We start from the raw sequence: 26,072 nt of genomic DNA on the forward strand, positions 1-26,072 counted from the left end.
CGTTCTTGGCTCACTGCAGCCTCCCAGGCTCAAGCAACCCTCCCACCTCAGCCTTCTTTTATTTTTTGTAGAAATGAGGTTTCGCCATCTTGCCCAGGTTGCTCTAAAAGTCCTGAGCTCAAAAGATCTGCCTGCCTCAGCCTCCCAAAGTACGGGGATTACAGATGTGAGCCACTGGACCCAGCTGAGAATAAGCTTTGAAAAAATTCCTGCAGGTTAGCTTTGGAAGATAGGCCTTAGTCTTTGAAAAGAGTGGTAATTTATGGAAAATTTCCTCCTTTCTGCTTTCTTATCATCCTGCCCTCTCAAAACACCATGTGCAAAATGCAGCTGGTTTTACAACTCTGTGAATATACTAAAAGCCGTTGAATTGTACACTTTAAATGGATGAGTTGTATGGTATGTGAATTCTAACTCAATAGATCTGTTATATTTTCCTCCACTGTATTCGAGTTTTTAAAAAATAAATCTGAAGGGAAACAAAAGAAAAAATGATTTCTCTATGCAAGAGAGAGTCTACTTAGAGGGTTGGAATTACCAAGATGTGAATATTTAAATTATCAATACTTAAACATTTCCAAATCTGAATATTTAGAAATTTGCTTGTTTTTATTGATACCTCATGAGTTTTATAACATTTTATAAATCTCACAGATAGAATTTCATCTTGAGTTATAATCAAGATTCTATTTTATCTTGGTGGAAAAGAGTAAGAGATCTTTATGGCTATAATATAGATTATTACTTTGATATGAAATCATTAGCCTTAAAATATTTAAACAAAATTAATTATTTGAGTACTTTCAAAGGCTGTTTTGCTAGTGTTCAAATTGTAGCTATAAACAAAGTTATTTTAATGCTCCGAATGATGTATTCCCTTTATTTTCATATAAATACTACCTACAAGATTGTAGTATGTGTAAAAGCAGCAAAATCATGAAATGAAATGCATGTATGCCCTTTAAAAATTACCTATTTTTTTTTTTTTTTTTTGAGACAGAGTTTTGCTCTTGTTGCCCAGGCTGGAGTGCAATGGTCTGATCTCGGCTCACCGCAACCTCTGCCTCCCGGGTTCAAGCAATTCTCCTGCCTCAGCCTCCCAAGTAGCTGGGATTACAGGCATGTGCCATCAAGCCCGGCTGATTTTGTATTTTTAGTAGAGATGGAGTTTCTGTATGTTGGTCAGGCTAGTCTCGAATTCCTGACTTCAGGTGACCTGCCCGCCTCGGCCTCCCGAAGTGCTGGGATTACAGGTGTGAGCTACTGTGCCCAGCCCTCAAAAATTACCTCTTATCATTGATATTTCTATTTTGTAAGTCTGTATCAGTTATCTATTTATTGCTACATAACAAATTACCTCAAATTTAGCAGCTTACAACAACAAGCATTTATTATCTCAGTTTTTCCATGAGTCAAAAATCCAACTGCAGCGTAGTTGGGTGCCTCTGCCCCACAGTGTCTCAGCGTCAGGCAGGGTCACAGTCGCATATGAAGGCTCAAATAAGGAAAGATTTACTTCCAGGCTCACTCACATGGTTGGGGGAAGGATTCAGTTCCTTACAGGCTGTTGGAATGAGTACCTCAGTCCCTCATGGGCTGTTGGATGGTGTCCTTATCATAGGGATTTCTGTCTAGAGTAGCTCACAGCATGGCAGCTGGCTTTCACCAGAGCAAGCAAGCAAAAGAGCAAGAAAGGGTAAGGAAGATGGAAGCCACAGACCTTTTGTAAACCTAATCTTGATAGTGACATCCCATGACCTTTACTGCCTCTGTTTGTTAGAAGTGAGTCGCTAGGCCAGCCTACTCTCAAGGAAAAGGGAATTTCCCTAGGATGTGAATACCTGGAGGCAGGAATCACTGGAGGCCATCTTAGAGGCTGCCTACCACAAAGTGTCTCTCAGAAGGTTCTACATAATATATATTTCAACTTAGAATTCATTTTTTACTAAGAATTTTGTGGTATCTCCCAAAAATATTAGTGATACTCAAAGATATAAAGAAAGATTAGGGAACAATGCACTAGCACTATGATCATATAACTTTCTATCTTCACTTGCTTCACCATCCGTGGAGCATTGCCTTTGTCCAAGATGGCTGAACACCCATTAAATCAGCCATTGGAAAGGGAGGGGGGGGGATGGGCACAACCCAAAAGTGACAGCTGTCAATTTAGCTCACTTCAGCTCAAATCCTGTTTGCCAATCACATGGGCACACCCAGCTACAAAAGAGGCTAGGAAATTTAGTCTTTGGTTGGGCAGTCATGGACTCAACTAAAAATTAATTATTGTGGAGGAAAGGGGAGAATATATATGGAAAGCTAGAAGTCTCTGCCCAAGGCTGTCAACAACATCAAAGTGGATATCACACAGCCATGCATTAATGCATTTTACCCAGAGGTGACTAAAATCATGTCCCCAGTTCAGAGCCTCTTAGTCTTATTTAGACAGAATTCTTATTAGCTTGGTTATAGGGCTTCCTAAATCGTTACAGATTAAAAGGAAGTGTAGTGAGTGGCAGGCATCTTGACAGCTGCAAAAATTGAAAGCAGAATGCCCCAAAACAAATAAGGATGTACAAAAGGCTGAGGCAAAAGTTAAACTGGCAATTCAGAGGAATCTGATACAGGGGCAAATAGTCCTACGAACTTTAGTGGCCCCGAGGCGTTGCCCATTTAACAACATTGCCACATAGTAAAATATTTAGGTTAAGTAATCAAGATCCAGAGTCTTCCACTGTGGTTAAAAGAAAAAACATTTTGACACTCTAAAAGAAGGTAAGCTTCATCAGTTTTCTGGAATTTTCATTTATGTATAATGTTCTATGAAAGTGATTCTGTCAAATAAAGGAGAGGCCCCTCTGCTTGCCATTCTTTTCACCTTCATCTAATTAACACCACATTGTTTGTGTAGGAAAATGCCTTCTGAATTCCATTTTTGGAGTCTAGGATTATATATTATCTCAGAGGGTTTGGCACTAGTACTTTTCCTTGTTTTTGAAGAAAGTACTTATTATATTCACCAATCCCCAAATATTTCAAATTGTAGACACAGAGCAGTTACTCTCCATCCCCACCTCCCTATCCTATAAAGAGTATAGGACTTTCTGGTTGCACAGAAAGTATTATTGTAGGTATAGGATTGTCAAAAATTTCCCATGTTCTCATGTTTTTTAAGCCAACTGGCTAGCTAGGTAGTATTGCAATCCTGATACATTATTCTTGAATGTTCTTTCCCATTTCTCTATCTGGCAAACCTTTATTTGCTTAAGACCAAGTTCCATTATAAAATAAGTTGTATTATACATGTAAAGCACTATCAATAAAAGGAAAAATTGACAAATTAGACAGTCAAAGTTTAAAAGTTTGCTCTAGGAAAGACCATGTTAAGAGGATGAAAATACAAACTACAGACTTGGGGAAAAAATATTTGCAAACCATGTATCTTGCAAACAACTAAGATATATAAAGAACACTGGAAACTCAACTGTAAAAAAATCATAGAATCAAATTTAAAAATGGGTAAAAGGCATGAAGAAACATTTCACCAAAGAGGATATACAAGTGCAAAAAGATGTTCAACATTATTAGGGAAATGCATTTTAAAACCACAAGATACAAACACACCTCAGAAAGGCTAAAATAAAAAATAGTGAAAACACCAAGTACTGATGAGGATATGGAGAATCTAGTTCACAGGCACATTTGCTGGTGGGAATGTAAAATATTGCAGGCACTCTGAAAAACAGCTCGGCGGTTTCTTTAAAAACTATGCATGCCACTACCACACGACCCAGCAATTGCACACTTGGGCATTTATTCCAGAGAAATGAAAACTTAAATTCTTACAAAAACCTGTATACACAAGTGTTAGTAGCAACTTTATTTGTAATAGCCCCAAACTGTAAACAACCCAGATGTCCTTCAGTGAGTAGGTGGTTAAACAAACTATGGTACTTTCAGCACTACTCAGCAACGAAAAGGAACGGGCTAATGATTCATTCTACAACCTGGACGAGTTATACTGAGTGAAAAAAAGCCAATCCCAAAAGTTTCAGACTGTATGATTCCATGTATGTAACATTTTTGAAATGACAAAAATCATAGAAATGGTGAACAGATTAGTGGTTTCCAGGAGGTAAGGAAGGTGGGGAGTGGGGAGTGCAAGGGAGGGAAGTGGATATGGCTATAAAAAGGCAACACAAGGGATTTGTGTGATGGCAATATTCTGTATCTTGTCTCTATCAATGGCAACATCTTGTGCCATACTTTTGCAAGATAGCACCCTTGGGGGAAACTGGATAAAGGGGACATAGTATCCCTCAGGATTGTGTCTTCCAACTGCATATGAAAATACAGTTATCTCAAAAACAAAGTTTACTTAAAAAATTATGAGCTCCTTAAAACTCCATTGGACTGTGAACTCCTTGAGGGAAAGTATTTTATTTATTCAGCAGCTGATACAGTGCTGACTTGTAGAAGATGTTTGAAAAGTGTCTGTGGGTTGCCTTAGGTGAGAGAGGCTAACCATTTGAATGTAGCCATATTAAGCACCCATAACTGACAGTACATCTCCAAATGAAGGGCAACTCTCTGCTGACCCATTCATTTAAAAACTGTCTACTGAGCATCTACTTTATGGTAGGCATTGTTCTGAGTGCTGGTGTCTTAATTCAGGCTGCTGTAACAAATTAGCACAGACTGGATGGCTTAAACAGCAAATATTTCTTATGGTTCTGGAGGCTGGAAGTCTGGGATCAGGGTGCCAACATGGTTGGGCTCTTGGTGAAGGCCCTCTTCATGGTTATATCATTATATGGCCTTTCCTTGGTTTGAGCACATACACAGAGAGGGAGAGATCCCCTGTCTCTTTCTTTTTCTCCAAGGGCACTAACCTCTATCATGGGGACCCCACTCTATGACCTCATCTAAACCTAATTACCTGCCAAAGGCCCCACCTCCAAATACCATCACACTGGGGATTAAGGCTTCAGTGATGAATTTGAGAAGGGGACATAAACATTGAGACCATAGCAGCTAGAAATATAGTAGTGAACAAAATCAGGGGGGAATGCCCTGGCTTTCAGGGACCTTACAGTTTAACTGAGCAGAAGACAATGACTATAATACATAAATTATGCAATATGTTAGGAAGTAATAAGTGCTATGGAAAAAAATTTTAAAGCAGTGTTTACGGGTTAAGGATATAGAAAGGCATGCAAGAGTGGGTGGTTGCAATTTTAAACAGTTTGAAGAATATCATTTGAACAAAGGCTTGAAGAAAGTGAGAGAGAAAACCATGCGGATATATGGGGGAAGAAAGTTCCAGGCAGAAGGAACAGCCATTGTAAAGGCTTTGAGGTAGAAATGTGTCTAGCATGTTCAAAGACTAGTGAGCAGGTAAAGCCAGTGTTGGTGAAACAAGATGTATGAGGGAGAATAGTTTGATGAGAGGTTAGAGGGACAGTGAGAATATAGAACACTGAGAGCCTTTTGTCTTCTCCTTTAAGTGGAATGATGGGGGCCATTGGAGGATTGGAGGAGTGGAGAGGTGGCATGATCTGACTTCCGTTTGGAAACGAATCACCCTATAGCAGGGCGTGGTGGTGGGCACCTGTAATCCCAGCTAATTGGGAGGCTGAGACAGGAGAATTGCTTGAATCTGGGAGGTGGAGGTTGCAGCGAGCCAAGATCACGCCATTGCACTCCAGCCTGGGCAAAAAGAATGAAACTCCCATCTCAAAAAAAAAAAAAAAGAAAGAAAGAAAACAATCACTCTGACTGCTGTGTTGAGAACAGACAGTAGGGGAACAAAGGTGGAAGTAAGGAAGTGTACTTCAGAAACTATTTCAGTATTCAAGGTCCAAGAGGTGATGATGATTGGGACTGGGGTAGTAGTATAGCACTAGAGTTGTGAGAATTTCCTGACAGATTAGATGTAAGAAATCAATGATGGGTCCAAGGCTTTGCAGCTGAGGACTTGGACAAATAGTGTTGCCATTAACTGAGTTGGAAAAAAAATGCAGGGGGATGGCTTTGGGGGGAAGTTGGGAAGTGCATATTGATAAGACATCTATATGGAGATGTTGAATAGGCAGTTGAAGATTTGAGACTGGACTTCAGAGGAGAGGAATACAGGCAGGAGATACAAATTTGGAAGTTGACAATATTTATATGGTATGTAAAGCCATAAAACTAGATGAGATCTCCAAGGGAGGAGCATATTGAAGAAGCCCAAGGATTGAGCCCCAGTTACCCTTGAGAGTTTTAAAGGCCAAGGAGAGGGAGAAGAACTTACTAAGAGAGACTGAGAGGCGTGGCCAGTGAAAGAGGAAGACAAATCAGGAGTGTAGGGTCCTGGAAGCCAAGTGAACAGAGTGTTTCCTAGAGGAGGGAGTGGTCACCTGATCCACTGTGTAGGTCAGGTCAGGTAAGGTGTGAGAACTGATCATTTAATTTAGCAATGTAGAGACAACTGGGACCTCCACACATCAGAGGGAAAGAATTTTAGCCATTAAATGAACGTATGGCTCATTACAAGAACATAATTATGTTTTAAAAGATTTGTTTTAAAAAGCTACTTTTCACTTCCTCAAAAAGGTAAGCATAGAATTACAGTATGATCCAGCAATTCCACTTCTAGGTATATACCCCAAAGAATTGAAAGCAGAAACTCAGATAATCATATGCCAGTGTTCACAGCAGCATTATTCACAATAGCCAAAAGGTGGAAACAACCTAAATGTCCATCAACAGAGACTGGATAAACAACATGTGGTATGTACATACAATAGAATATTAGCCTTAAAAAAGAATGAAATTCTGATACTGGGTACACCGTGCGTGAACCTGGAAAATAAACTAAGTGAAATAAATCATGCACAAAATAACAGACTTCTACTCACATCAGGTACCTAAAATAGTCAAATTCATAAAGACAACATAGAATAGCTGAGGAATAGAATAGCCTCATTACCAGAGGCTGAGGGTAGTAGAGAATGGAGAATCATCATTTAATAAGTATACCATTTCTTCTTGGGGCAATGAAAAAGTTCTGGAAATGGATAATGGTGATGGTTGTGCAATATTGTGAAGGAACTTAATTGTACACTTTAAAAAGGTTAGAATGGTAAATGTAAGTGCCACAATTAATTTTTGTTTTGTTTGTTTTTTTGAGACTGCGTCTCGCTCTGTCGCCCAGGCTGGAGTGCAGTGGCGTGATCTCGGCTTACTGCAACTTCCGCCTCCCGGGTTCAGGCGATTCTCCTGCCTCAGCCTCCTGAGTAGCTGGGATTACAGACGCACACCGCCACGCCCTGCTAATTTTTTTGTATTTTAGTAGAGACGGGGTTTCGCAGTGTTGCGCAGGCTGGTCTTGAACTCCTGAGCTCAGGCAATCTGCCCGCCTCGGCCTCCCAAAGTGCACAATTTTTTTTCAGAAAAGCATAGGACGCAGGTAAAACACTATCTCAAGGGAAATTTATAACATATATTAGAATTAAAATCAACAAATAAGCAAAAGAAAAGCTATCTTTTACGTATTGCTGACCTGAAAACTAAGTTTGCTTTAAGGCATCATCTATGACTTGGCTTTCCTTGTAGATCCTTTTGTACATGTTTGTTATACTCATTTCTTAAAGGCTCAAGCTTTAGCCATCACAGTTAAAGAAAACGGTATCCCCTTATACAGGTCATCATCAGAAGGGTAGGAGAAAAGTCAGCTACTGCAGAGTGATCCAACTACTTACCATTTTAGTAAGAGTGTATCTTTTAAATAACATATTTTATTTATCTGTATACTCTCATTCAGGAAAACTGTTCTCTCTCTCATATAATGGTTTTTGAAAAGAATGTTCCCTGAATGCACATGTAAATAATTTATTTGCTAAAACCAGCATTTCTGATAATTCCACAGAACTGATAGTGAGAAAACCTTGAGTACTGGAAGGTTTTGTGGTGCAGCATATTTAATAACTGTGACAACTCAAGAATTTTAAGCAGACTCGCCTCCTTGTCTGGGATCTGTCGGCAGCATTGTGTCTCTACTGGCAAGCCCCTCAATGTACTGTTTCAGCCAAAACCGTGCTAATGATGGTCTACCAAATTTTTACTTGGTATTTTAAAGTCTCAATATTCTCAGGATTTAGAAAATACTTTCCCTCATCCTTTCAAAAGCTGCCACTCTGAAATACATAGGACTTTTTTTTTTTTTAAGTCTAAAATTGCTTTACAGCCTTGATAAAACAAAGACTGGTGTGTTGATGTGGCTGCTTTTGTATGATTTCCGAGGTGAATTTAGATGACTGGAAGATAGATGGGTGCCAGATGCAGTTTGACATAGATTCAGGCAGCTGCTCCTGGGCTAGGTTTCATTAGCTGGTAAGTGCTCCAGCAGAAGCAGCAGAGCGAGGCCCCAAATGCCAAAATGACAGTGAGAACAGTGGAACAATACAATATTCACCAAGTGATTTTAATCTCGAAGATTAAATGTCACCCAATCAGTTTCCAGGTCTTAAAAAACCAACTCGCATGAAACCATTAGAGGGCCCAAGTCTTTGTTCACCAGAAGAAACAAGTTTTACTGTTTTTGAAGGGGGAGGGTGGTTAGTTTTAAAACACCAAAAAAAAAAAAAGTTTTAAACCCATGTTGGTAATATACAATTAAAAATCTTGTCAACCCCCAACACCCACACCACAGTAAAAGAAGTTCATTCACTATTGCAACCGGGCAGATAGGCAGATTCCTCAATAAAAGGAACCAATGTTTGTTTGTTTATCTATCTTTCTTAAAATGAAAGTCTTGGATGAGCTTCACAAGCCTCTTCCAGCTTAAATGCCCTCCCTCCCCCACCACGACCACACCCATTCTTCTCCAAAGAAAGACAGAAGTCTTAACACAGAGAGAGCATACTTCTTTGTTTTTGAGACCTTATGGTCTGCATAGCTATTGGTGGGTAAATAAGTACCCAACCACATAATTGTGAACTTAAAAAAAAAAGTTCCTATTTATGGATTTTTGCTCTCACTACTTGTGGTGTCATAAGTAATTATGAAACTGATTCCAGAATTCTCCATACTTGATTTCAACTCACGTGTTTTCTCAACTGAGAAAGGGGACCTTTATTTAGTGTATTATTTACACTTACTAAACTTATCTTTGCTTTTCTGAAAAGAGTGTAATGATCTAACCTTTCAGTGATGCAACCATTTCATGTGAGGTAATTTTTTTTCACTAAAATTAACCCAAAATAAATAATGGATTGGACATGTACCTATTTGAAAACTGCAAATCTAACCAGTCTCTGCTTTTCTTCTTAAGTTTTAGGAAGCTACTGCATCACAGTAGCTCTGAGGCATTACAGAGTATTTTTTCCCTCTAAATGTGTGTGTGCTCAGCTCTCTTAATAACAATGGGAGTTGTATATGTACTCAAAGAATAGTTTCCATTGCATTTTAGTATTTTTAGTCTTTTGCTTAGTAATAATGTCATAATGCTACTTTTTTTTTTTTGTCTACAGAATGGTTAAAGATTTGGAAATAAGCTCTGGTTGAATTAGAAACACTCTATGTTCAAAAGCAAATTATAATGTTAACTAATGGCCATGTGATGCCCTACCAAGTTTGAATATATTCTGGGCCTGAAGATATTGCATACATGCTCTCTGAAAGTTGAATTTCCTTGGGGCAGAGCTACCCATCTCTGAATTTACATTTGAATTACAGGGAATAACATCTCAGGTGCCATGGTTTGACTTCATCTAAATCTTTGAGAAATGTTTCATAGTAATCAAAGCTTCTCTTTCTCTTCTTTTTTCCCTTCCTTCCTTTATGGGTCTAGCACTGACAACTTGACCACATTGACCTAAATATTAAGACCTTTTTTTTGTTTCTCTGTACCCACTACTCACAAGGGCTATGCTAGCAAACCTCGTTGATGAGAGGTGAGTATTGCGTTAATGAAGAGTCATTAGGTTCAGCACACCCAGTTTGGGTGAACCTAATTAGACTCAGATTGTATTTCTCTTGAACAGCTTTTAAAAGCCTTTTTTTCTTTTTTTGAGACAGAGTCTCGCTGTGTTGCCCAGGCTGGAGTACAGTGGCACAATTTCGGCTCACTGCAACCCCCGTCTCCCAGGTTCAAGTGATTCTCCTGCCTCAGCCTCCCGAGTAGCTGGGATTATAGGCACCCGCCACCACACTTGGCTAAATTTTGTATTTTTAGTAGAAATGAGGTTTCACCATGTTGGCCAGGCTGGTCTCGAACTCCTGTCCTCAAGTGGTCCGTCCGCCTCGGCCTCCCAAAGTGCTGGAATTACAGACATGAGCCACCCCGCCCAGCGCCTTTCTAGCCTTTCTTTATCCCTGAATTTACATAATTCCTCTGCTCCATTTTGCTTCATTTCTACCAGGTATCTGGTCCTTCTTTATCTTCAAGAGATGTTGTGAGAAGACAGTGAAAAGGGAAAAAGGTGGTGAAAAGAGCATTGGGTTCCAAGTCCAAAGGCCAGAAGGTTGCCTCCCTGCCAGAGCCGGAGCCCTGTCTTCCTCACAGGGTGGCTGGGAGGGGTAAAGGAGCATATGGAGATCCTTGGAGAAAAGCGCTATATGCAGAAGTCCAAGATGCCATTGTGGTTATTACTATTAATTACCAACCAAATTCAAAGCCATTTCAATTGCTAATCATTTGAGATTTTAATTCATTTTTTTCTACCTTAAAATTATAAATGTAAGCCACAGTCTCTTACCACTTATGGACTACTAACCACTCTATTAACTCTCCGTGCTGTATCTATTCCCCCAGTTCTCCCATCCTGTTTTATTTGTTGTTGTTGTTGTTTGTTTGTTTGTTTTTTGAGATGAGATCTTGCTATGCTGCCCAGGCTGCTCTCAAACTCTTGGGCTCAAGTGATCCTCCCTCCTCAGCCTCCCAAATAGCTGGGATTACAGGTGTGCACCACTGCACCCAGCTCATTACTGGCATTTTTTAATGTAGAAAAAAAAAGTGCTGTAACCCAGTTATAGCAATGAAAGTAGGAAGAAGCATGCTGATTGCTCCTGTTACTTGAGTTATAAAGCCATTGAAGAAAGTAGCTGGTCTTTCCTAGACTTTATTATGTTTTCCCATCAGAATATAACTAAAGCAAAAGGACAAGAGGAGGGAATCTCAGAAAATTAACAATCCAGAGGTTTGACACTCTTAGTAATTTGTGAGAGAGTCTTTTCTTAAGCTTAGCCTAAAGCCTGGCACAGTGGACATTTGGTAAATGTTAGATGAAGAAAAAACAGGGGTATTGGTTTTATATTAAATTTGCAGTGGCAGAGGTACATTTTGAATGCTAGTCAGATGATGAGATTCATTCAATAAAAATATATTTCTCCTATACTCCAGTCTGACCTAATGCCTTAAATGAGTGGAGCTTCATCTAATCTCTCCTGTACAGTGCGCACCACAACGCCTCTGTAAGATTTGTCCCAGTTGGCAGCAGTGACGAGGCCTGCTGGGGACAAACCAGGGAGCTCTCCATCCAGCGCCAGTGACCACCAGCACAGTATTGAATTTGATGAGCATTATGTTATTAAATAATTATTAACAAAAATAGCTACTGTTGTTTATCATTTTCAGAGGCTGCACTAACCTTTCTACATACATTATCTCATTTAATTCTCACAGTAACACCACACTGCAGGTTCTGGGTCTACCCCCTTTTTACAGATGAGGAAATTGAGGCTTAAGCAAGTTGCTGAAAGTCAACCAACCAACACATGGTCAAGCTAGAAGTTGAAACCCTGTCTGTCCCAGGACTCTCTGACTCCACAGTCAGTGTTTGCAGGCATGTCAGAAAATGTTGCCCACAGTTTGCTAAGTTACATGTTAAGTAGTCTCAAAATACTCTTTGTTTTGCTTCTCTGGTTTCTCTGCAAAAGAACTAACAGGTACTAATGGTATAAAATGGTATAAAAGCGGCCAAACTCATAATGAAGCCTTTTTTCTTTTTTTTTTTTTTTTTTTACCATTAATGTAGAAAAGATGATTTCTGATGAAGGGTGCCTCTACTTCAGTCTCATAGCACAGGCTCTCCCTCAGGTGGGAGGGTGAGTCAGAGGTGGATGACTATGCTTTGCTGGAGTTATTTGCAGTGTGTGACAGGGACAGAAAGTGTGAATGCATGCAGCCTCACATCTGATGGGTACATCCCTAAGCTGCACAACTGTGGCAGCCTCAGATGAATCATGGCATTTTAGGATCCGCATGTGTCGTCAACATACGTGGGTTGAATTAGCATGGAAGCATAGTAGTACTCTAGAAACACAAATAAAAGTAAAACACGCCATTGAAGTACCTGCAGTTTTTTACATAGAAGCCAAATGCTTGTGAAATCAGTACATTTTGAGCTTTTTGTTTTTAGAGCTAATGCTCTTGTTTACTAGATAAGACCATCTTAGCATTTTCTATTTAAGTGTTTAAAATTCAGTCATAAAATTTCACTCTAAGCTAAAGCTGTTTATAGTAACTTAGGCTGTATGTGGGTGTATTAAGAAGGAAAAATAGAATATATTTCTAAAAAGATATATTAAAGTTTTTCTGGTTCATGCTGTTTGATTGATGATAGATAGATGATTGATTGCTAGATAGATAGATAGATCACCATAAGTTTGTTTCCATTTGAGTTTGTTTTTAGAAATGTGCCTTGGCAAAGAATCTTCTTTAGACAGTTAAGTAAAGTGATATTTACAGTAATATAAATTAGAAAATGAAAACCAGATCTTGAAGTAGAAGATATAGATTCCAGTCTGGGCTTTGCTGCTTGGTGGTTGTGGCATCTTGAGAAAGTTTTCTCTGAGCCTTGCTCAGTTCCTCAGGTGTAAAACAGAGTAGTAGCTGGTGCTTGGGGTCTTGGGGATGGGGAACAAATAAGATGATGATGTCAGCGTGCTTTATAATCTGTAAATGCTATACAGTTTTTTAAAGTACTGTAATTATCCAAGTTTAAAATTATCCACAGCCAGCAGATGGACTGATCTGTCACCATTCTTCATCCATGAAGGTGATAATGTTTATTTTGGTCTCCTAAAAAACACAGGTTTTTTTGGGGTTTTTTTGTTTATTTTTTTACACATTTATTGAGCTCTTATGATTTGTGAGAACTTCCTTCACATCAGCAGAATTTATATGTAGATTTATAATGCCTTTGTTTACACAGACTTGTTATTTATATAGCATACCAACTTTCTGTGCATATGAATTTTATAGACACCTGAAGTTTATCTCTTTAAGTACCTAAACTTGTTTAACATAAGCTTGTTCAATAAAAATCTTTCTTTATATCATGTTTGTTGTTGATGTTATTATTATATTTTTTCCATAGACAGCATTGAGCAATGCTACATTTTCATCATGATTCAGGATCATTTAGATTGCTAAAATATTCTGTGAAATAGATTCCTTTAGGGTAGAGCTAGTAAGGGACATGGTGCTATTTACCATTATTTTAATGGTCCTAGATCAGTAAATTTTTTGAATTATTGAATCAGTGTTGGTTTTTGTTTTTAATTAAAAGAGATGGGGTCTTGCTATGTTGCCCAGGGATGGTCTGGAACCCCTGGGCTCAAGCAGTCCACCCACTTGTGCCTCCCAAAGTGCTGGGATTGCAGGCATGAGCCAACATGCCCAGCCAAATCAATGTTTTTATAATCCCTCCCTTCTATTCTAGTTGTTAGCTGTCTTTTTCTTTTTTCTACTATCATGCACTTGCCTCTTTTAATTCTTTCTCCCTTCTAAATTTCTAAATTTTCATTTACAATCTGTGGTTTGGGAAAAAGGCCAGATATATTTTAATCTTTAAGATTAAATAGGCACTTAGGTAATACATGTTAATGTATGAGGTTTGGTATATGTGCTTTGTTTTATCTTATTTTTGTTGAAGGATTTATTTTTGCTTATTTTATAAGTTCCAAGTAACGAGTTCTCTCTGGATGAATTGTTTTACACACCAACATTTACAGCCTGCATCAATTTCACCAGTTATACTTTTTTTTTTTTTTTTTGAGACAGAGTCTCGCTCTGTCGCCCAGGCTGGAGTGCAGTGGTGTGATCTCAGCTCACTGCAACCTCCACCTCCCAGGTTCAAGCGATTCTCCTGCCTCAGCCTCCCGAGTAGCTGGGACTACAGGTGCATGCCACCACGCCCGACTAATTATTTGTATTTTTAGTAGATATGGGGTTTCACCATGTTGGCCAGGCTGGCCTCGAACTCCTGACCTCAAGTGATCCACCGCCTTGGCCTCCTAAAGTGCTAGATTACAAGCATGAGCCACCACGCCTGGCCAATCACTAGTTATACTTATGTAGCTCTTTATTAATTTCAAAGTGCTTGTGTATACTTTGCCTACCTTGATCTCCACAAAATCATGAGAGACAGGCAAGACATATTTCAATATTTTACAGATAAGAAAGCTAAGGCATAGTTGGAGGTTATTCAGTAGATCTTAACTAGGGATTGCAGCTGAATCTCCCAGGGAAGTTTGTTCACCTGTACATACCAGGGTATCCCAATTCCATGGGTCTAGGGCAGAACTCAGGTACATATATTTTGGAAAAAGATCCCAAATGATTCTAATGTGCATAGCTTTCCCAGACCTTTTTCTCTGTCCCCTCATCCGCCACCTCTGCTCCTACTGAGAACTGCTAGGTTAAAGTTTTTTTATCACCAGTAAGTGGTTTATTAAGATGCTTTCACCTGCAGGTTACAGAAAAGCCAACAAACAGTGGCTTAAATCTGATTTTCGGTGGTTCCACAATCAGCTGGTGTGGTGGTCAGAGTAATGCTCCCTGTATGTTACTTTATGTGGTAAAAGAGACTTTGCAAATGTAATTAAGGTTCTTGAAATGGGGAGATCATCATTTTCTGGCTGGGCTCCGTGTAATTACAGGGGTCCTTATAAGAGTGGGGCAGGAGCATCAAATGCAGAAGAAGAAGGTGGGATGACAGAAGCAAGGGTTGGAATTATGTGCTCTGAAGATGCAGGAAGGGGTTATGAGCCAAGGAATGAATGCAAGGCAGCCCCTAGAAGCCGGAAAAGACAATGAAGGAGGGCCTCCCCTGAAGCCTCTGGAAGAATGCAGCCCTCTCAAAACCTTGATTTTTAGACTTCTGACCTCCAGAACTATATGAGAATAAATTTGTGTCATTTTCACCCACTAAGGTTATAATTTGTTACAGCAACAATAGGAAACCAGTACAACTGGGAAGTATAAAATGCAGATTCTTAAGCCCCTCCCACAGAGATAAAGTTTGAATAGAGTGGGTGAGGTTTAGGGAGCTGTGTTTAAACTAGTCCTTAGGTGATTTAGTGGCCTGTGGTTTTTGGCCCGTTGGCCCACATCTACAGAGTTACAAAATAACCACAAGGCCATTTACTGTTTTCCTCAGATGTCTAGAGCTGGGTGGTCCCAGCATGGCAGGGATGGGGGTGGGGGTGTCATCAAGGACCCAGGCCCCACCTGGACCTCTGCTCTACTCCTCTCAGTGTGTTGGGCTTTTACCCTATCCCTTATTTTTGTTTTGGGGTTTTTTAGTTTGTTTGTTTGTTTTTTTTTTTTTGAGACAAGTTCTCGCTCTGTCACCTACCCCATCCCCTTTTTTTGTTTGTTTTTGGTTTTTTTTTTTTTTTTTTTTTGAGACAAGGTCTCACTCTGCCACCCAGGTTGGAGGGCAGTGGTGTGATGATAGCTTACTGCAGCCCCAACCTCCTGGGCTTCCCACCTCAACCTCCCGAGTAGCTGGGACTACAGGTACACACCACCACACCTGGCTAATTTTTAACAGTTATTTTTAGTAGAGATGAGGTCTTGCTATATTGCCCAGTCTGGTCTTGAACTCCTGGGCTCAAATGATCCTCCTGCCCTTGGCCTCCCAAAGTGCTGGGATTATGGGCGTGAGCCACCCCACCCGGCCTTACCCTTATTCTTGTTATATCATGGTCACAGACGGCTACCAGAAAGAAGATTCCTTCCCAGAACTTCCAGCAGACTTCCCTTTACACCTGACTAGCCAGAACTGCAGCACCTGGCCATCTCCAGCTGCACAAGAGGCTGGACAGCAAGAAACCTCACATGGTATCTCAAAACATTATTCTGTCTCCCTTCTCCCCCTGGGAAACACGTGCACCCCTCCAACATCACTTACCTTTCATCTGGCTGTTGTCTCCCTCCTCCAACATGGCTGTTTAGTGTCAGGTCCTTGTACCTTTTAAAATTATCTCAGGCTGGTGGCTCACTCCTGTAATCCAGCACTTTGGGAGTCCCAAGGCAGGAAGATCACTTAAAACCAGGAGTTTGAGACCAGTCTGGGCAACATAGCGAGACGCCTGTCTCTATAAAAAATTAAAATAATAAAATGGCTCCTGTCATTTTGGAAAAAAGAAAGCACTTAATTTATTTAATCTTTACAACTCCATGGGATGATTAATTTCCTTTTTTTTTTTTTTTTTTTTTTGAGATGGATTCTTACTCTGTTGCCCAGGCTGGAGTGCTGCAACCTCCACCTCCCGAGTTCAAGTGATTCTCGTGCCTCAGCCTCCCGAGTAGCTGGGATTACAGGCATGTGCCCCCACGCCCGGCTAATTTTTTGTATTTTTAGTAGATATGGGGTTTCACTGTGTTAGCTAGGATGGTCTCAATCTCCTGACCTTGTGATGCGCTTTCCTTAGCTTCCCAAAGTGCTGGGATTACAGGCGTGAGCCACTGCACCCGGCCTCAAATGTCATTTTCTTATCAAGGTACATTCAACCACCTCTTTACAATTGCAGCCCTGCCCCACACATACACACTCAAGCACGCATTACCCATCCTTTTTTCCTACTTTATTTTTCCCATAGCACTTAATCTCTAATATACCATATAATTTACGAATTTATTCCACTTTCTCCCACCATCCTGAATGTAAGATCCGGGAAAACAGGGATTTTGTGTTTTGTTTGCAGCCATATTCCAGCTCCTAAAACTTAGGCTGGTTGCAGTGGCTCATGGCTGTAATCCTAGCACTTTGGAAGGCTGAGGAGGGCGGATCACCTAAGGGCAGGAGTTCGAGACTAGCTTGGCCAACATGGTGAAACTCCGTCCCTACTAAAAATACAAAAATTTGCCTGGCACGATGGTGCACGCCTGTAATCCCAGCTACTCGGAAGGTTGAGGCAGGAGGATCGCTTGAACCTGGGAGGCGGAGGCTACAGTGAGCCAAGATCGTGCCATTGCACTCCAACCTGGATGACAAGAGTGAAACTCCATCTCAAAACAAAACAAAACAAAACAAAAACACTAGGACATAGTAAGCATTCAATAAATTTTTGTTGGGCTGGACATGATGGCTCACACCTGTAATCCTGGCACTCTGGGAGGCCGAAGCAAGCAGATCGCTTGAGCCCAGGAGGCTGAGGCTTCAGTGAGCTTGATCATGCCACTGCACTCCAGCCTGAGAGTTAGAATAAGACCCTGTCTCAAATAAACAAATAAATAAATAAATAATTGTTGAATGAACACATTCTTTATGCATGGTTCCGATTAGGTCTATGGGGCAAATTTCTAGAAATGAAATGACCACATTACAGGATATAGAAATTTTAAAAGGTTCTTGATACACATCTCCAAAACCCTGTCTTTCCCAAGGTTAAATCAGTTTATACTCACATCAGTAACTGTGAGACAACCTGTCCACTGCACCCTCACATTGTTAACAGCTTTAAAACAACTTTAACTAGCTTACTATGTAAAAATTACAGTTCTTTTAAATTTGTATTGCTTTTTCATGCATTGCTTCCCTTGATAATGATTAGTTTGGGTCCTTCGCTCATTTATAAAATTTTGTTTTAGTGTTTTCTAATTTAGTATTGATGGTTTTCTAATTGATTCATAAGACCTCTTTAGGTTATAAAGTTACTAAGTCTTTGTTACCTGTGTTGCAGTTATTTTTCCTAGTTTGTCATTTAAAAAAAATTTTTGCTTATGGTGCTTTTTGTTATATAGTTTTTGTTAATGTAGTCAGTTTTATCTTCATGGCTCTTTTGCTTTATGTTTGGAAAGGTCTTATCTACCTCTAAGATAAATTATTCATCTGTAATTTCTTTTAGTTCTCTTATGTTTTTTAATGTTATTCTTTAATCTCTGGTGTTTTATCATATTGTATGAGGCAAGGGCCTAATGTTAGTTTTTCCTCCCTAAATAATAAACCATTCATTGCACATGCCTCCCCTACCTCACTTATGAGAATGTGTCTTTAGTGTATACTAAATCTTTTTACTAAAGTCTGTTTCAGGTGTTTCAATTCAGATTCATTTATATTTTTCTTTTGCCAGAATCCAACTCTTAATTATTGTTTTTAAATATATTTTAATATCCTTTTTTAATTTTTATTTCATTTTTTCCTCATTTGTTGGTTTGTCTAAGTAAATGTTAGAATCATTCAGTAAAGTTCAAGAATCAATGGGGAGTTAACTTCCTAAAGTGAAAACCACGTCATGCCATTCTCCCATGGAAGATCTCTTAATGACTTCAGAACATAAAGGCCACACTCAGTGTTGCCTCCAAGATCTTCCTGGACGTGCCCCAGCCAAACTCAAACTCTCTAGTGTTATGTATTGCTACTCCCTGCCTGAAATTTACACTTCAGATCTGTACCCACATCACATGCTATTTCTCACCTCCCTATCTTTGTTCATCCTGTTCCATCTGCCTTTGATGACCTTGACTAATGACCTTGACTAATTCCTGTTTACCCTAAAATCCACTTCCTGGCCTCATTCCACACTGGCCAGGCTCTGTGGCCACTCCTGCATGTCCATTGTCATCCTGTGCATGTCTCTTACACCCACCACATAACCCATTGCATAACAATGATGAGTTAATCTTCCACCTGAACTGGGTGGGAGCATCTCTTGTTCATTTTGTATTTCTAGGACCTACCATGCTACCTGTCATACAGTAAGTCATGTGGATGGATTAGAGGAGAATATTCGAGACTGGAAATTGGGAGACAGATTGTTGCCATAATCAAAGTGAAAGATAACTAGAGTATTGACTAGGGCAGCGGTGGGAGAAATGGGACATACATGGAAAATAAGAGAGAAGATTGACAGGGCTTTGTGTCTGGATGAATGTGAGGGTAAGAGAGATGGAAGATACTTTGAATCTGAGATTTCCAACAGAGACTCTAGGTGGATGTTGTGCCTTAACCATATTTAGGCATTTGGGAAGTAGGGGGCAATTTAAGGAGAATATGATTAGGACAACTTTAGATGTGCTGTGAGTTGGAGATGCCTTTACGATACCCAGTGGAGATGTCTGATAGGCAACGGGACATGAATAGGTTAATTATATGCTTTTATCATTCAAACCAGGACCTTTTCGAAATTGACACAGGGTGCTATTAATAATTATGCCAGGATAACAAGCATAAACCAGGAATGACCCTTATAAACTGGGTTGCATAGTCTTCCTATATAAACAGGTCACATCTGGAGCTCAGAGAGAAAGGTTTGGAATGTAGTTAATGATTTGTGAGTCATTAGCATGTAGGTGCTCTGAGAATGGGTGAGATTGCCTAGGGAGAGTTTCTAGGATAGGAAGAGAAAAGGGGCAAGACAAAACCATAGGGAATACTAATATTTACATAGTTAATTAGGTAACTGGGATTATTAACTGGGAAATTGTTTTTCGAAACACTTAACATTCCTAAATTTTTCTGAGGATTCTAATATCCTAATCAACCATTCTCATGTCTGCTCCCAACCCGGCCATGAACCATAGCCATCTCCATCCCGCCCCCCACCACAGTACTTTACCCCTCTCTGGCCCTCTCTGCAGCCGGAAATTGTTGTTGTTGTTTTTTAAGTTTAAAACTACAGGTTTATAGGGAGGGCAGAGGAAGAGGAGTCAACAAAGTGGCCAAAGAGGAAACTACAAGTGGCCAAGGAGACAAGAACCAGGAGACTACAGTTCAACTTGAAGGAAACCTTTCGAGGTGGTCAGTAATGTCAGATGCTACAGAAAGGCTAAGTAGTATGAGGAGCTGAGAAATGTCCATTGGCCATGCCATTTAGGAGTCACTGTTGCCCGTTTGTGGGATGGTCAGTAGAGTTGTCCTGCAGTAGACAGAGGAAGCCGGAAGAAAAATAAAGCTGTAGATAGACAGAAGTAGCTACCAGCAGCATTCCTGCAGCATTAAACATGGGGAGGATTGATTCCCGTTTTAAAAGTGAAGATAGAATACAGTGAATCTGTAATTTATTGATTGCAGCAAGGAGCCAGTAGGAAGGGCAAGGCTGAATGTACAAGAGAGGGAAGAAATACCAATCTTCAGTCATACTGAAGCTTTTTTGCTCAGTCTCATTCCCTTGTCAGGAGCACCTGTGCTGTGTTATAGTTGAATGCCACCAGTCTGTTCTAATAGGTGTCACTTTGACTTTAAAGACTACCATCTAAATGTCTTTCTGTTTGGTTGGCTTGGGATCTAGATTGTCCTTCCTCTTTTTCTAAAGACTCAAGATGGGAACCTTTGAAGAGGATATAAATTTGTCTTCTAGTTGCATTGATTTGCTGACCACTGGTAAAGTGCTGATAACCCATCAATCTAGATATATGGGTTAATGTGATGTATCCTTGTTGATAGATTTAGAAACATATACTGCACGTGAACCTACTCCTTTAGTACATGTATGTGTGTCTCTCCATGGTGTCATGTGTATTAGGTGGAAAAGTGAGTTTTTACACCAAAACTTGTTTTTATCTTGAGAAGTTCCATTAAGAAAAAAGTTGTTAAAATACAAACTGTTCTGTTTTCTGATTTGCTATCTCATAGTAAGCAGTTAGTTGTAAGATTAACTTCCTCAGAGGAAAGAAGGCAAGGACACCAGCAAAAGGAAAAGAAATGTTTAATTGCTCTGCGAAGGCCCCAACATGCTCTGAAAAGTAAAGATTTCAGGCTTAATGTGCATGGAACAAAAGGCCGTTGTGAGCTGTGTACAAGAGTTGGTGAGAGTTTGTATTCTGCCCCTTTTTTCTGTGGGAGTTATTTCCTGTTGTTGACTAGAGTTCTTTATTTAGAACCACCTAGCTTCAGAATGCCTGCTAGCTTGCAGAAAAGTGTGTACTTAAAACATAGGCTTATTTCAAGACAATCTCTTTGAAAAAAAAGTCACACTACACATGCACTGAAACATCATGTTCCCAAAGGTCAAGATCCCCAATAAGAAGAGACATAAGAAGGAGCTGCAATGCGTTTGGTGTAGCACTTGGTGGTCACCTGAACACCTAGTGAAAGATATTTTATGGGGAAACTGTGTTTCTATTTTTTGCTTAAAAAAAAAACAAACAAGATTTCACTTTTTAGTGCTGAGTTCTTTGTCATTTTAAGGAAGTAACAAGAAGCCTTCCATATTTTGTGAGGAAGATTTATCCTTGTTAGCATGATAGAAGTTCGCCTGGCAGGTAAGAAATAACACCCAAAACAGGCATTAAACCACTTACTCTCTTATACTTGAGCGATGAGCTGGGCTTCCTATTGAAGAACTTTAGGTTGATTTAGCATTATCATTGGATTTTACAATCTAATATTGAGAGCGAGAAGGATAATATATCAGAACGAATGAGAAGAATAAATTGTTTATTACTGAAATAATAGGGAATAAATGAATGCTTGCAATACAAGTGTTGTCCAATATTAACAGGTGCTAGAAGTTGTAGGAAAAAAAATCTTACACGGTTCTACTTCATGGGAACCATAAGGAAGAAAGAACAGAAAATGTATTTCTTTAACTTACTATATTCTGAAACAATGAAATAATTAGAATACATTTATTTGCTTTTGATACTTTGATACTTTTTAAAAAGACATCTCCTGTGTGTCTCTCCCTGATTCTATTACCCTCCTCCTGTTACCAGAGGTAACTACTTTCTTGAATTTTTAAATCTATTTTCTATAATTGCATACATATTATGTAAACTATATATACAGTGTTTTGCATGTTTAAAAATATGTTATATAAATGGTGTTGTATATATTTTATAACTTGCTTTATTTTAGTCAATATTTGTTTTTGAGATAAAGCTTTATATTTTGAGATCAACACACAATACATGGTACCTTTAGTTCTTTTTTTTTTATTTTAAGTTTTTTTGGCTGTAAGTTTATTCAATGCAAAATAATCCTCTCCAATTTTACTGAGGTGGCTGACCACGTCCGTGACCAAACCCGCCTCTAAACTGGAATTCGGTTGCTGACCCAGCCCCAGCCTCGGCTTTCTTGTTGGCATCAGGGGGCACAGCACTCCGCCTGTAGGTATATCTCTGTCTGCTTCCCCTCTTGTGAGTCTTGCAGGTTGCTCACCCCCTAGACCTTTAGGCCAAGGCCTGCCAGCTTCTGGATGGCTGTGGCGTAGGGTGGCAGGCACAATCTCCGGGGGCAGATGAAGGTACCAGTAGAAACGTCTCCAGGCAAACTGTTCCTTCATGCAGCCTCAGGACTTGAGAGACTGCATGGCCTTCATGACATGAAGGTTGGGCACATTCTTGTCTGCCAGCTCTGGGTGCTTAGGCATGTGGACAACCTTCTTTGCCACCATGACTCCCTTCTTAAAAAGGAGTTCATAAACGGCAATCTGGTTCTTCTTAGGCATCAACATCTCCATGGCTGTAGGGTCTGGGGCCAGGGCTGGAAAGACCTTTAGTTCTTTTTAACCACTGTAGTTTTCAAGGGTATCGTCTTGAACTTTCAGGTTACTTACAATATTTTGCTATTACAAGCAATACTGCCACAAAGATTCTTCTCCTATGTCTTCATGGGGATAAAAGCAAGAGTCTCTCTAGATTCTAGACTTAGCCCTTCTCATCCAGAATTCCTTGAGGGAATTAAGCCCCAATCTCTTAAGGTATCTTTGTAGAGTAATGAATTAACTTCTGTAAGTCTGGAATCATTCAAGTGTTGAGCTGGAGCTGGAGATTGATAGCCACTCCTAAGAATGAATGTGCTAATCTCTTCCTAATTCTTGAGTTCAGTTGGGAGGCTTGAAATCAGCCATGGTGTGGGTATTTATACCACAGAAATCAGCAAATGCTACAAATAAAAGCTTCCTTCCCTATCCCCCTAGCTGGTTGTTAAACATTTGCTAGCACATCACAGATTTTAACTTTATACCATCCTTGGGAGAACTGAGGAAACAGTCACTTGAATCCTTTTCTGTAGAGCTTATTTTTCTATATGAGAAAGACTGTATGTGGCAGGGTGTGTGTGCATCTCCAACTTTACTGGACAGTGCCTAATTAGGCTGGGCATGGTGGCTCAGGCTTATAATCCCAGCACTTTGGGAGGCTGAGGCAGGAGGATTACTTGAGCCTAGGAGTTCGAGACCAGCCTAGGCAACATAGTGAGACCCCATCTCTACAAAAACCCATAAAAATTAGCTGGGCATTATGATGTGCACCTGTGGTCCCAGCTATATGGTAGTCTCAGAGGATCGCTTGAGCCTGGGAGGACAAGGTGCAGTGAGCCGTGTTGGCACCATTGCACTCCAGCCTGGGCAACAGAGCAAGACTGTCACAGAAACAACAAACAAACAAAGAAAATGCCTAATTATCTCCAAAGTGGTCATACCAAATTATATACCCACAAGTTTTATGAGAGTTCCTTTTTATCTGCTTTCTCATCAGTATTTGATATTGGTATACATATAAAACTTTGATTTTTATCAATTTGATAGCTATGAAATATCTCTTTATAATTTGCGTTTTTCTTTTTTTGTAGAAATGAGGGTCTAGCTATGTTGCCCAGGCTGGTCTTGAACTCCTAGCCTCAAGTGTCCTACCACCTTAGCCTCCCAAAGTGCTGGGATTAGCGGCATGTCCACTGACACAACCTGATTTGCATTTTTCTTTTTACTGATGAAGTTGAGTGCCTATTCCTGTGTTCATTGGACATTTTAGTTTCCTCACCCATTTTTCTATTGGATTTATATGTCTTTTAAAAGATTGATTCAGAGGAGTTCTTTGTTAATTCTGGATACTAATCTTTTGTTGATTCTATTTCTATGAATCACGTATATCATTTGACAATCTTTAGCTTGCCTTTAACTTGTTTGTAGTGTATTTTATGTAAGAGATGTTTAATTTTAGTGTAGTCAAAGCTATTGATATTTTTCTTTATGGTTTGTTCATTGGGTGTTTTGTTTCTTAAATAGTCAGAATCCCTGCAGGAAACAGAATTCTACTGAGATGATTCAACTAAAGAGACACTAGTGAAGGGACATTTTACAGAGATGTGACAAAAGTTGAGGCACAGAAGACAAATAACTGTAGGAAGCTGTTACTGTCCTTAAGCCTAAAGGGGAAAGGGGAAGAAATGGTGTTGCCAGAACCTGGTGGGAGTTGGCATCCTGGAGAAGGGGCCACCTGGCAGAAGCTGTAGTTGTGGAGGGATGTGTACTCGCAGGTGAGGGCCCAAAGCAGGAAGGAGCAGGGAAGAAGTACCCCAGCTTCTCCACCTTCTGACCCATTGGTCTCCTTCTGGTACCTTCTTTGTCTGAATCCAGTTGGAAGCTAGTGAGCAAAGGAACTTAGGTGAGGTGGTCCCTAGATGTCAACATTTCAAGGCATGGAGCCAAGCAGAGGCAAGTGGAGAATGAATCTCAGATGAACTACAGTCAGCACATTTTCCTTATCCTAAAGCCATAAACATATTTTCATATATTCTCTCCCAAAAGTTTAAAATTTTGTTTTACCTATTTAGTCTACCTGAAATATATATTTTTGTAAATATTAGGCACCTAATTTATTTTTCATACAGGTAATCAGGTGGCCCTGAGCTATTTATTTATAATTTTTTTGAGACAGTCTCACTCTGTCACCTGGGCTGGAGTGCAGTGGTACCAACATAGCTCACTGCAGCCTTGACCTCCTGGACTCAAGCGATCCTCCCACCTCAGCCTCCTGAGAATCTGGGACCACTATGCTCAGCTAAATGTTGGTTTTTTGTTTTGTTTTGTTTTGTTTCTTTTTGAGATGGAGTCTCTCTCTGTTGCCCGGGCTGGAGTGCAGTGGTGCAATCTCGGCTCACTGCAACCTCTGCCTCCCAGGTTCAAGTGATTCTCCTGCCTCAGCCTCCCAAGTAGTTGGGATTACAGGAACCCGCCACCATGCCTGGCTAATTTTTTTTGTATGTTTAGTAGAGATTGGGTTTCACTGTGTTGGCCAGGCTGGTCTCGAACTCCTGACCCCGTGATCCACCTGCCTCGGCCTCCCAGAGTGCTGGGATTACAGGCATGAGCCACCGTGCCCAGCCTGCTCAGCTAATTTTTAAAATTTTTGTAGAGACAGGGTCTCTTCATGTTGCCCAGGCAGGGTTCAAGCGATCCTTCTGCCTCAGCCTCCTGAAGTGCTGTGATTATAGGCGTGAGCCATCGTGCCCGGCCCTGAGCTACTTATTGAATTCTTTCCTTACTGATCTGTAATTTCACTTCAGTCATGTATTACACTTCCATATATATGTGGTTCTGAACTCTCAGTTCTGTTCCATTGATCTATTTATCTGTACCTATGTCAACTCTACTCTGCTCTAATTACTAGAGCTTTATAATAAGCTCTGATAGGACATGTCCCCCATCTTGTTCCTTAAGCTTATTACAACTGTGTTTGGCCCTTTTCTATTTCAGATGAATTTTAGGATTCATTTGCCAAGTTCCATTGAAGGAAAATATGGGATTTAAATTTCATGTAATTTGTTGATAAGTTTGGGGGAGAATCTGCATGTATATAGTATTAAGTATTCTTGTCCATTAAATGGTATGGCTCCCCATTAATTTTTATCTTTTCATCTGATGAACTTTTGGAAAGGTGTTTGTTTTCTCACTTTTCATTTTTGGCTGTAATGAGAAAATAGTAATTCTGGAATCTTTATTCTCATTGCTGTTAATTGTTATTAAAACTAAAAGCATGATGTCTCACAGTTTTAAAGGGGCAACAAATCAGAATGGATTGAAAATCAGTATCTGATTAATTAAAAATTTTCTCTACCTTTTTGTAATTTGGGCTT

The 26,072-nt window shown here is 39.9% G+C and overlaps 1 protein-coding gene and 1 pseudogene across 5 annotated transcripts in view; one reads left to right on the forward strand and one right to left on the reverse strand.

Moving 5' to 3' along the window:
- Positions 1–26,072, forward strand: part of SERTAD2 (SERTA domain containing 2) — a 119,225-nt gene that overhangs the window by 62,614 nt on the left and 30,539 nt on the right. The window contains exon 1 of one of the 5 annotated variants that reach the window (XM_055378022.2): positions 18,965–18,973. The exons of 2 other annotated variants lie outside the window; for them this stretch is intronic. The gene's annotated coding sequence lies outside the window, so the exon portion shown is untranslated. Of the gene's footprint in view, positions 1–18,964; positions 18,974–21,433; positions 21,479–22,304; positions 22,325–26,072 lie in introns of those variants that run through there. 2 more of the 5 variants (XM_031008248.3, XM_031008250.3) reach the window with 2 other exon arrangements.
- On the reverse strand, positions 22,182–22,671 carry LOC101142937 (small ribosomal subunit protein eS10-like; annotated as a pseudogene).

This window comes from Gorilla gorilla, chromosome 12 (genome assembly GCF_029281585.2).
Source record: "Gorilla gorilla gorilla isolate KB3781 chromosome 12, NHGRI_mGorGor1-v2.1_pri, whole genome shotgun sequence".
Lineage (NCBI taxonomy): Eukaryota > Metazoa > Chordata > Mammalia > Primates > Hominidae > Gorilla > Gorilla gorilla.